Source organism: Gordionus sp. m RMFG-2023, chromosome 4 (assembly GCF_954871325.1).
Source record: "Gordionus sp. m RMFG-2023 chromosome 4, tfGorSpeb1-WG-v2, whole genome shotgun sequence".
In the NCBI taxonomy this organism is placed as follows: domain Eukaryota; kingdom Metazoa; phylum Nematomorpha; class Gordioida; order Chordodea; family Parachordodidae; genus Gordionus; species Gordionus sp. m RMFG-2023.
Genome location: NC_088778.1, coordinates 26,134,271 through 26,144,612, shown reverse-complemented (window position 1 = coordinate 26,144,612; position 10,342 = coordinate 26,134,271).

Sequence of the window (10,342 nt, the reverse complement as noted above, 5' to 3'; positions counted from 1 at the left end):
AAGAATATAAAAATATTTTAATTAGAGATTTCTTCTACTATTATTTTTTTTATATTTTACATATATTTTATCAATAATTTATTTTCCCTTTCTTTTCAATTCTAGATGATTTTTTTATACATAATTTTTATTTCATTATCAATCATTAGTATAAAAATTTATTTTAAAACTTCAAAATTTAGAAAATTATTATAAACGAGCAGAACGCTTGTCAAGAATGACGGAGAATCGTATTATCCTTAATTTGATTATGGATGAATCAGAAATTGATGATAGATGAATCAGAAATTTCCCCTTTATTACAAAATCAGGAAAATGTGAGAATCAGAGCTTTTTCAAAAATGACGGGGAATTTTAGCCTTAATTTAATGATGGGTGAATCAAAATTTCCCCTTTATTTGATGATGGATAAATCAGCCTAAATCAGAAAAACAAAGGGGAAATTTCTGATTTATCCATCCTCGAATAAAGAAGAAAATTCTGATTCCCCATCATTCTTGACGAGCAAAATGAATAAAATGAAAGATAAAATAACTAAGTGATACATAATCGCGAACGGTTCAAAGTTATCTGGCTTATATCTAGGAGAATATAGACATTCATAGTTTTTATAACGAGGAAATGAGATACTTCAGATAGGTCTAATTTGATTTTAACTAAATTATTTGACCTCTTTTTAAGGATTAGTTTAATCACCAAAAGTGGTAAAATATTTATCATTTCAACTTATAATATTTACATTAAACCTGTGAATTTTTAAATCTTGAGTTTTTATATTCATTAAGTCCAGACATCAGATCACAATTTTAATTTTTCAAAAATTTTCGAGGGTAGAAAAATTATTTCAATTATGATCAAATTTCTTAAGTTATATAAATTTTATATTGTCTTTTAATAAACTTCAAGCATCTCGTTTCCTCTTCACCAAACAATGAATATATTTATTCTTCTAGTTATAAAAGAAATTCTGATTGTACGCAAAAAAAAGTGATCTTTCAGATAATATCTCTACACTGATTATAAAGGATCAAGACACAAAAATTACAAAGGCTGAATATAATTGTTATAAGTTGGAGGCATAAATATTTTACAACTTTTGGTATATAAACTTCAAATAATTTAACCAATATAAAATTATAATTATCTGAAATATTATGTATTTCTCACCTGCAGCTTTCAATTTCTAGTATCTCATTTCCTCTCCATCAAATAATGAATACATATGTTCTTCTACATATAAATTAGAAAACTCTGAATTCATATGATTATTTCACACTTAGTTATGTTATCTTATAAGAATAAATTACAAATAGGAGAAATGTATTATTCCGATCATCTGCTCATTTAGATAATATAGCTCTTTTAATATCTAAAAAAAATATTATAATAAAACCACACTCTGAAAGGATGACAGATATTAGGGCTACCACGAGAAGTAGCGATCGGTAAAAAAAATTAGAGATTAAATAGCTCGCTAGTGCATAGGATAATAGAAAATATTCTATAAGCGCTGAAATAAATTCAGATATTCTTCTGCGCATTAGCCTCCCCTTTGCCGAGGTCCGATTGTATTTTTTTTTTGAAAAAAAGGTTCATAAATTATACACTCACTTGTCTTCATAACTCTTGCCATCATAAACATCGGTGCTAGGATTGTCAAAACAAAAAACAGGCTGAGTCGTTCCAGGAGAGATATCCTCGTGTATTTGATATCAAAAAATATCTATAATTTATTCAAATTTTTATATTTAATTATTTAAGGTTTATTCTACCCCCCCCCCCCTTTACCATGTATTCAATTATTTTTTAAAAATAGATGTATATATATAAATTAAATTTCTTCTTATGTCGTGTCCAGTCGAAGTAAAATCGATAAAATTCGAAATTTAAAAAAAAGTTTCTAATTAATTTTTTTAAAACATTCTCCTTGTCCTAAATGTTTGAAAAAAATCTCAAAATTTATAAATTTTTGCAAATTAATAAAACTATGAAACATGTCCGAAATCTTCCATAAATTTTTTTTTAAGCTTATAAAAATTAAAATAAACAAAAAACATAACAAAACTAATTTTTTGTATAAATGACAAAAAATGATTTAGAACACACTTATTTTATTTTTACATTAAAAATAGCTTATGTTATTTTTCTCCTCAGAATTAATAAATCTATTTATTTATATTTTGATATTTAGGTCACAGCCTTAGTCAAATTTGTGAAAGTTCTCAATTTTTTTTTTAATTTTTGGACACAAGTCTTAAAAATATAGGTTAGTTTTACTTAAATAAACATTTTATTACTGGTTACCAAATAGGATGGTTTAATAAAGTGTTTAAAAAAAAATGTAATTCTTACCCATCCAATGAGTAATGAAAATAGGATCATGGTAAATAATTCATAAACGAATGATTTCATCATGAAGATTCTTCTCGAAGCAGAGTTTATCAAACTTTTTTTTCCACGAGGAGGGAAAAGATTGAGGGAATATAATTTTTATTTTTTTTAAAAAAAAATAAATTTTTAATCATGAAATTTGGTAATAAGAATAAAGGTAAATTAAATATATTTTTAAAAACTAATCGTATGATCTGTCAAAGTCCGACTATGACTCTGCATTCACAGTTAGCGCGAATTCGCGGCGTGAAAGAAGGGTTAAAAAAAATGGCTAGGACAATGACCTTACTTTTGGCTAAATTTCTAAAAAAATAGTTTCGGTTGATTGAGTTTGTCTCGAAAAAAAAGGTCGAACAGGATTGGTCGAAACAAAAAAAAAATTCTCTAACCAGCCAACCTTATAAGTAGAAAATGTATACAAAGATAATCAATTACAATTGGTAAATATTTTTAAACTTATTATAATTTCTTTAAAAAAGTCTGTCAAATTCCGATATACCCATCTCGCCCCAAAATAATTTTTAAATCACCTTAAGCAAGGTCGGGGTAATAATGATAAAAAATTAATTCAGATTACAGCGTTAAATTAACAAATTAAAATATAACTGTAAAATGTCGGCTTATTTTTTTTGAGCGGTCAATTAGAGCAAATAAAATGATAGTATTTTTTTAAAATAAATTATATGTTATCCGTTTGATAACGGTTCCTATAAATATTTATTAAAATGTAATAATTTACAATATCATGTTGATGTTTTGATTCCACCAAGATTTTTTATCGTATTTGATCATGAAATCGCCGCATATCTGGTTCATTTCATCTAACAAAGAATTTTGCAAATTCTTTAGGCAGTTAGAGGTACATAACTCTTGGAGAATCTTTACTCGTTTTAAAGATTTTTCGAAAGATTTGATCGAATAATAATCGATTGTGGCAAGATCGACTACATTTTATTTTTCGTATAAAAATGATTTCTAAAATAAATGTAAGGTTTAGTTTTAAATCATACCATTCATTATGATTAATAACAGGATTCAAAAAAGAATGTTAAACATTTATCCTAAGCAGCTGAATTTTTACACATTTATATATTATTTCAAAGGTATAATCTATATCGAAATAAGAATAATATATTCTGTAAAACAACAAAAAAAAGTACCCTAGCTGTTAGAATTAAGAATAAAAATTAAGGCGAGGTAGGACACCGCCTTGGGGAAAAGTTCTAATTATTCACTTAAGAATTTGATGCACTGTCTCAAATTTAAAAAAGAATCATATATAAATTTAATTATTATATAAACCGTAAAAATCGCAAGGATTTGTGAAGCAAGGTGATCTATATCCTATAGATTCAAAATAGGTAATTAAATTTCTGGTCGTTCCATAATACACCATGCATCCATTTGATAATATGGAAGCTTGATATAATCATTTTTTAAAAAATATATAAAAGATGCATATAAATTATATTAAGTTCATAAGTTTACTACAAAATAGTCTGAAATTCATATGTTAGGTTGTCCCAAACATGATGAAATACATTTTCGGTAAATTTAGATTTTTAAATTTAAAGAAACGCGCTTAAAAAAATATCTAAAGTTGAAAAAATAATAATAACATATTGCCAGAAAGAATACATTGCAGCTAAAATATTTTAATAGTTGTGTCATATAATTTTACTTCATAAGTATCATTTAGAAACTTCTACGAATATCATTAAATATAAAAGCATAAATTGGTTTATGATATTTTTTTCGAGGGAAAAATACTATATTATTTCTTAGGCCGTGTCCTGCTGGTTGAATTAATTTTGATACTTAATTGCTTTTTAGTATAGGGTAAAAAGCTTTTGAACTAGAACAACCCATTTTGGCTTGTTTTAAATATTTGGTATTTGGTGGAATTGTTATATTTCAAACTCTATTCTCGTTTTTTTTGTTTTTTTTCTTGTTTTTTAAAAAATATTTCTTTTTTTGGCTATTTAGTAATAAGTCCACCTAGGGACACATCCCTAGTATTTATTTAATCAAATATACATAACTTTCATTTTTACCTTAAAGGTATATAAATCCAAATACAAAAAAAAAACCTTTATTGAAGGCTAAAAATGTGCCGAACGAGGGGTTAGGCATTGAGCAAATTATGATTTTTCCATAAGCCGAGAGTTCCTTAAAGTAATCGATGACGAAATTTTGTTGATGTTGATCTAATCCTTCTTCCGGTTCCTCAAAAAATATTATTTCTACAAAAACAAAAAAAAAATAAAAGATATATAATATATCCTGGACATAAAAAAATAGCCCTTTATAATTTTAATTTCAAATTTTGTTCAAAAAACTAGTGCTGTTAAATTACCTAACTTTGGCCATTTCTATTGTGTCTTAGTCAAGCTTTTAGACTAAAAAATTGTATTAGGTTTCTAAGTCGAGCCTCAATTTTGAAGATTGATTAGAATATTTCTGGATAAAAAGATGGCTACGTTGTTTTGTAGTTGGCTAAAGGTAGGCATTTTAACAACACTACAAAAAACAAAAAAAAAATCAAGAAAATTAAATTAAGAATTGATGTTTGTCTAAGGAACGAGGAAAATATTTTAAAAAAAATAGATCTTCAAATATATTTTAAAATATACAGTCTCTCCCCACAAGATTATCCTTCCTAACCTCAATATATTTTTTTTTATTATTTTTTTAACACCGTCACAAACATATCCTCCAATACTATATTTATTTATTTTTTTTAAATGTTTTTTTATATGTATATAAATATATATATATACAAATATTAATTATATTGTATTATATAAATAATTAGCTAAATAAAACTTCAAATTTAAATTATTTAAATGTAATTTGATATGATTTGTATTTTTTAAGAGATCAGAACATTCCTAATTAAATTTAGAAATGACGATATAGGCGCCGACTTCGTAGGCATGGAAATATTATATAAAATAACATATTTTAGACATCAAATTTTTTTTAAAAAAAATCAAAACACTCAATAGAAATCTTTATAAATGGCCGTCTCTAAGTGCCGATAATCAGTATCAGCTGATAGTTAGAGTAGCATAAAATCCTTTGAAAACCCTCAGTATGTTTAAAAAAAAATTGGGTTTCACTTGATCCTTCCAGCCCACCTCCCTTTCACCATTTCGGTTGCCGGGTCGTATGTTAAGTAATTTCATGATTCAAGTCTCATTTTATTATTATTATTTTTGACTAAACAATAATTATTTTAATTTATTATCTAAAGGGGGGTGTGTGTGGAATTTCGATACCATATTTTTTAACCCCTCTCTCTCTCTCTCCTATACTGCCACTAAAATATCATGTATTGGTAAAGAAAAGAAGATAGATTTGATTTGTAGTCTTCACGCTAGAGGGTTCGAACCCTGATTCTGGTTAAAGAAAGTTTAACTCTATTTAGTGGAAATTTTGCTAACGCAAACTTAGTCGAAACAGATTTTCTGGAAGGGGTCCAAATTGATCTCTGTTCTCCTCCACCAGACAATTTTAAATTTCTGAACCCGAATCAGGGTTTAGAAAAAAGAATTCCCCAATGTTAAAAAAAGTTAATAAAATGGAAATTCAACATACGAGAAAATATGATGCGCATAAATATATGATTAAATAGACTATACGGAAATATCGATATTTTTCAGTTTAATTAAAAATTTGAATAATTTTTTATCTGAAATATAAAATATTTGTTACCTCTATCAAGTAATAATTGGCATCCAATTTTGACTAATACTAAATCATCTTTTGAGCATGATCCGACGAAGTTATTTCTTTGATTTGTTAATTTTAAGTCATTTATCACCTTTTCCACCTAATGAAAGTCGGCAGAATGAGGTTTTGTTGAATAAAAAAATATATTGGGAGAAGGGAAAAGGGGGGGGGGGGGTATAATGTTTCCAGAGCTATGTCTTGTAAATTAAATATCTTAACCTATTATTAATTTGAAAATCATGTTACAGTTACAAAAAAAAGGTTAAATTTAAAGTTAATATAATTTAGATACATTTGATATACACATACACACCCTCCTACTAAAATTAGCTTTACTTATTTAAAATTTTTATACAAGCAATTAAAAGTCAAAAACGAACCGACGACATTTTGTTTAGCCGATACAGATGCCAAAATCGATACCACCCTCATGGGGCTCAAAAAAAATTATTTTTTAAATTTTCTGAATTGCTTTTTTCTTCTCAAAAGTGTCCTAAATTTAAATTTGAATCCGTTATTTTAAAGAGAATCTGGTGTCTATAATTTTTAAAAGAGGGTTAGGGTTTCAAACTTCTTGACATATTATTATAAAAGGGAGAAATGTATGTATATAACTTTCTCCTTCTTTTCTAAGGGATCCCTGATATTGTGCAGAGTGGCGAAATAAATGAACATTTCCTCGACCGTCAAAAAGTCTATCAAATTGGGATCATTCTTTATATGCGCGGCCAGATATTTGATCTTACTACGGGATACTAAAGTTCCCGACCAAGAAAACTTTCCGAAAATATCCAAATTATTGACTGTGTTGCAATCCATCAACACTTTGAATAGTAGGGAGATGCCACAACCTAATTTGCATAATTAATTAAAAGGTCTTTTTTATTAAAAAAATTTAAACAATATTTCTCTATTCGTTTTAATATAATTTTTATTTTTTAAATTTAACCCCACCAGTCACTATTCATAAGCAAAATGTATAAAAATTAGTGTTGACTAGTAAGGCGTTACTTAATATATTTTTTTTCAAAGTATAACCTTATAAAAATTTTGTGTAATGCGTTACATTTGTTCGCTAAGGCAACGTAAACGCAACGACGTTACTTTTTTTTGAGTAACGTAAACAGTTTTAATTAAAATATGACTATTCTTATTTTTTTTTGTTGGACAATTCATTATTGCTTACGAAAAATAAAAGGCCTTTGAATTAAACGTAAATTTCATGATATTTGACTATCACAAAATGAGTATAAGTTTATATTTTTAATAAAAGAATACTTTTATTTCCTAATAACAATAACATTTCGCCCTCGAATACCTCCAACGATATGTTATCGAGCAATGTTTTGCGCCACCTATTTTTCTCGTACGAATTCGATCTAAAGGATTTGCGGGAAAAGGGTAAAAATGAGGACAATAATTTATTCATCCTAAAGTTCATGGAACACTCCACCACTAGTCTATGGACAGAAAAGATTTTTTTGTTCGCCCTAGAAAATTCCTCCTTAAATTCGGACCTCTTCAGATTGGTGATATCTGTATCAATAGAGGATCCTGAAATTATTTCTATATCATCCTTATAATCGGGAACTGATCCTTTGGAGTTCGCGGTTGTGGATATGTGCTGAAAAATTTTTGCATTTCTGAATGACTTATTTTTCTTGGAATCTCTTAAGCTGTAATCGCTACGATCCGAGGTGTGAGCAAATATTTCCCTATTTTTAACGTAATTAGAATTCGGCGGATTTTCATTTTTAGATATTTTAGACGGTAATTTTTTTGAGGGGCCTTGGTTATCTTTGAAACTATCCTCGTTGTCCTCCCTAGAATTTTTTTCGTTATGCAGAATCCCAGGATGCTGATATCTTTTGAGTTTACAGGCGTAACCTCTTTCATCCACCAGGGTAGGTTGGCATATAGAACTCCCGCAGTCTGACGTCATTTCATTTGATAACGAATTTTTGTACAAATTGAGGTTTGTAAATAAAGTTTTTTGCTGCCGGTTAAGCATCGCGCGTTGCTTCTTGGTATTGATGTGACCTTTGATTTTCGAATAATGATGGGTGAAGATTCGTTTGACGCTGTTGTTAACCGCCCTCTCCGACAAGGATGCGCACAATTCTTGTAGCGAGTTTGTTGTGGTAGTCGGCGTCGATCCCCCTAGATACTTGAGCGAACTATCGGAATAATTTCTATTTTTTTTCTTGCCCTTAGGATTATTCCTACAATACTGAAAAGTTTTGGAGCGAACGAATTTTTGGTCGTTATTGGTGCTGATAATATTGCCAACCCTTTTTTTATCGAAGGAAGAAAATCGGCGCTTTATCACGGATAGGTCGAATTTCCTGGGATTGAAAAGATATAATTTATCGGCAAAATCGTTGGGATCGCTCTGTGGAATATACACGTGACGTCCCGTTTTAAAATATTTTTGGGATGATGATGACACCGGGTCATTGGTAGAATTTAAACTAGAAAGGGAATAAGTTTTGTAGGACAGCTGGCACGCGTCAATCGCTTTGGAGAAATAATTTTTTTCGTATTGGGCATTGTTAATCGTATTTTGTTGGTGGGGTTGGTACACAGAATTTATCATTTGCTTAGGGGTTTCAATTTTTTCAAACCCATTTTTTTAAAAATTAAAATTTCATTATTCGCTTTCTTCTTCTTTTTTTCCGTGAAATACATTTATTATCCTTTTCTCTCTCTAAAATATATGTGACGAAGGTGTTGTAAAGGTAAGGAATATTTAATTAACAATCGGGATCTTATTTCATAAAAAATATACTTGATAATTTGAAGAGAATTGTGATCGCCGCCTCAAAAAAAAAAATAGGTGAATATTTGTCATTTCATCCTAATTGTCGTTCCAGCAGGGGATTTTTTTTCGATCTCTTTTTCCTTTTTTCAATTTGGGGAAAAAGACGTGAAATGTATAGATCTCTCTATTTTTGTCACTGTCATATATAATAAATGGTTTAACTTTACATTAATTGCTAAAATGAAGAAGACAATTATTATTTTTTTTTTTATATATATAATATGAAAATGATGATTTTTTATAAAAGTATATTTTTTTTTAAATATTAAATATGTACAATATTATGAAGAAAAAAAAATAATTGCCTCTTTTAATCATACAACCCCCCCCCCCCCCTCCTTCCTCCAATAATTGAGACCGATTTTATTTGTTTGAAAGTTGTACTATATACATAAAATTATCTACTAAACTTACAACCATGATGAATGGCAAAGATCAAATTATAATTATCTTTTTCTTTCTCCCAACTTCTTTATTGTCATATATTTTTATTTTTAACTTTTTTTTTGTGACGAATGTGGTATAAAGGTCAAATTTATTTTTCATTTGTTTGAAATAAAAATTTAAAAAAAAAACATTATTTCGATTTCGTAATGGTTTAATTTACCATTCGTAATTGAATTTGAAATGAAAAAGAAAAATATAAATTGACACAATAAAATTTCACTTTATATAATATATTTTTATATACACTAATAAACTACATATTCTCTATTTTTTATCATTATTTTATTTATTTATATATATTTGTTTTCAAATAAATTTATTATATATTTATAAAAAACTAGAAAAAAAAACTTATAAAACAAATCATGAAACCGAACCTTTAAACCGGTATAGTTGAGCCTGAACCGTTAAATCATTATTTATTCGAACCTGAACAGAACCGCTAAAAATGCTAGTGAACATAAAACATTGTGAGATTTATTAACATCTAATTATATCCTATGGTTAAAAATTATTTTTATTCAATTTTGATTTGATCGATAAGTATTAGCATGGATTTTATAAATTTTTGTGTATTGCTCTATTCCACGAATAAAAAATGACTAAAATTACAAATATATATATATATATAACTTGTTATAACATTTACATACTGTCATCCTCAAGTCTAGAGCGACGGTCAGAAAGTATAAGCTATGACTAAATGTTGTTCAACACTAGCCCGCAAATGTAATATTAATTTAATATTCATATGTTTTATATAAAAAAAATTAACAAAAATATTCATTTGAGTGTTTGTAAATTTAAAAAAACACATCTAAGTATTAATATTTATTTCAAAAATATTATCTATAATAGGTGGCGTTTTGATCTGCCTAGGGCCAGTCTAAAATATAACAGTTAGTAGTTGGAATAAAAATTATTTAGGGGATAAGTGGCATAAATGGC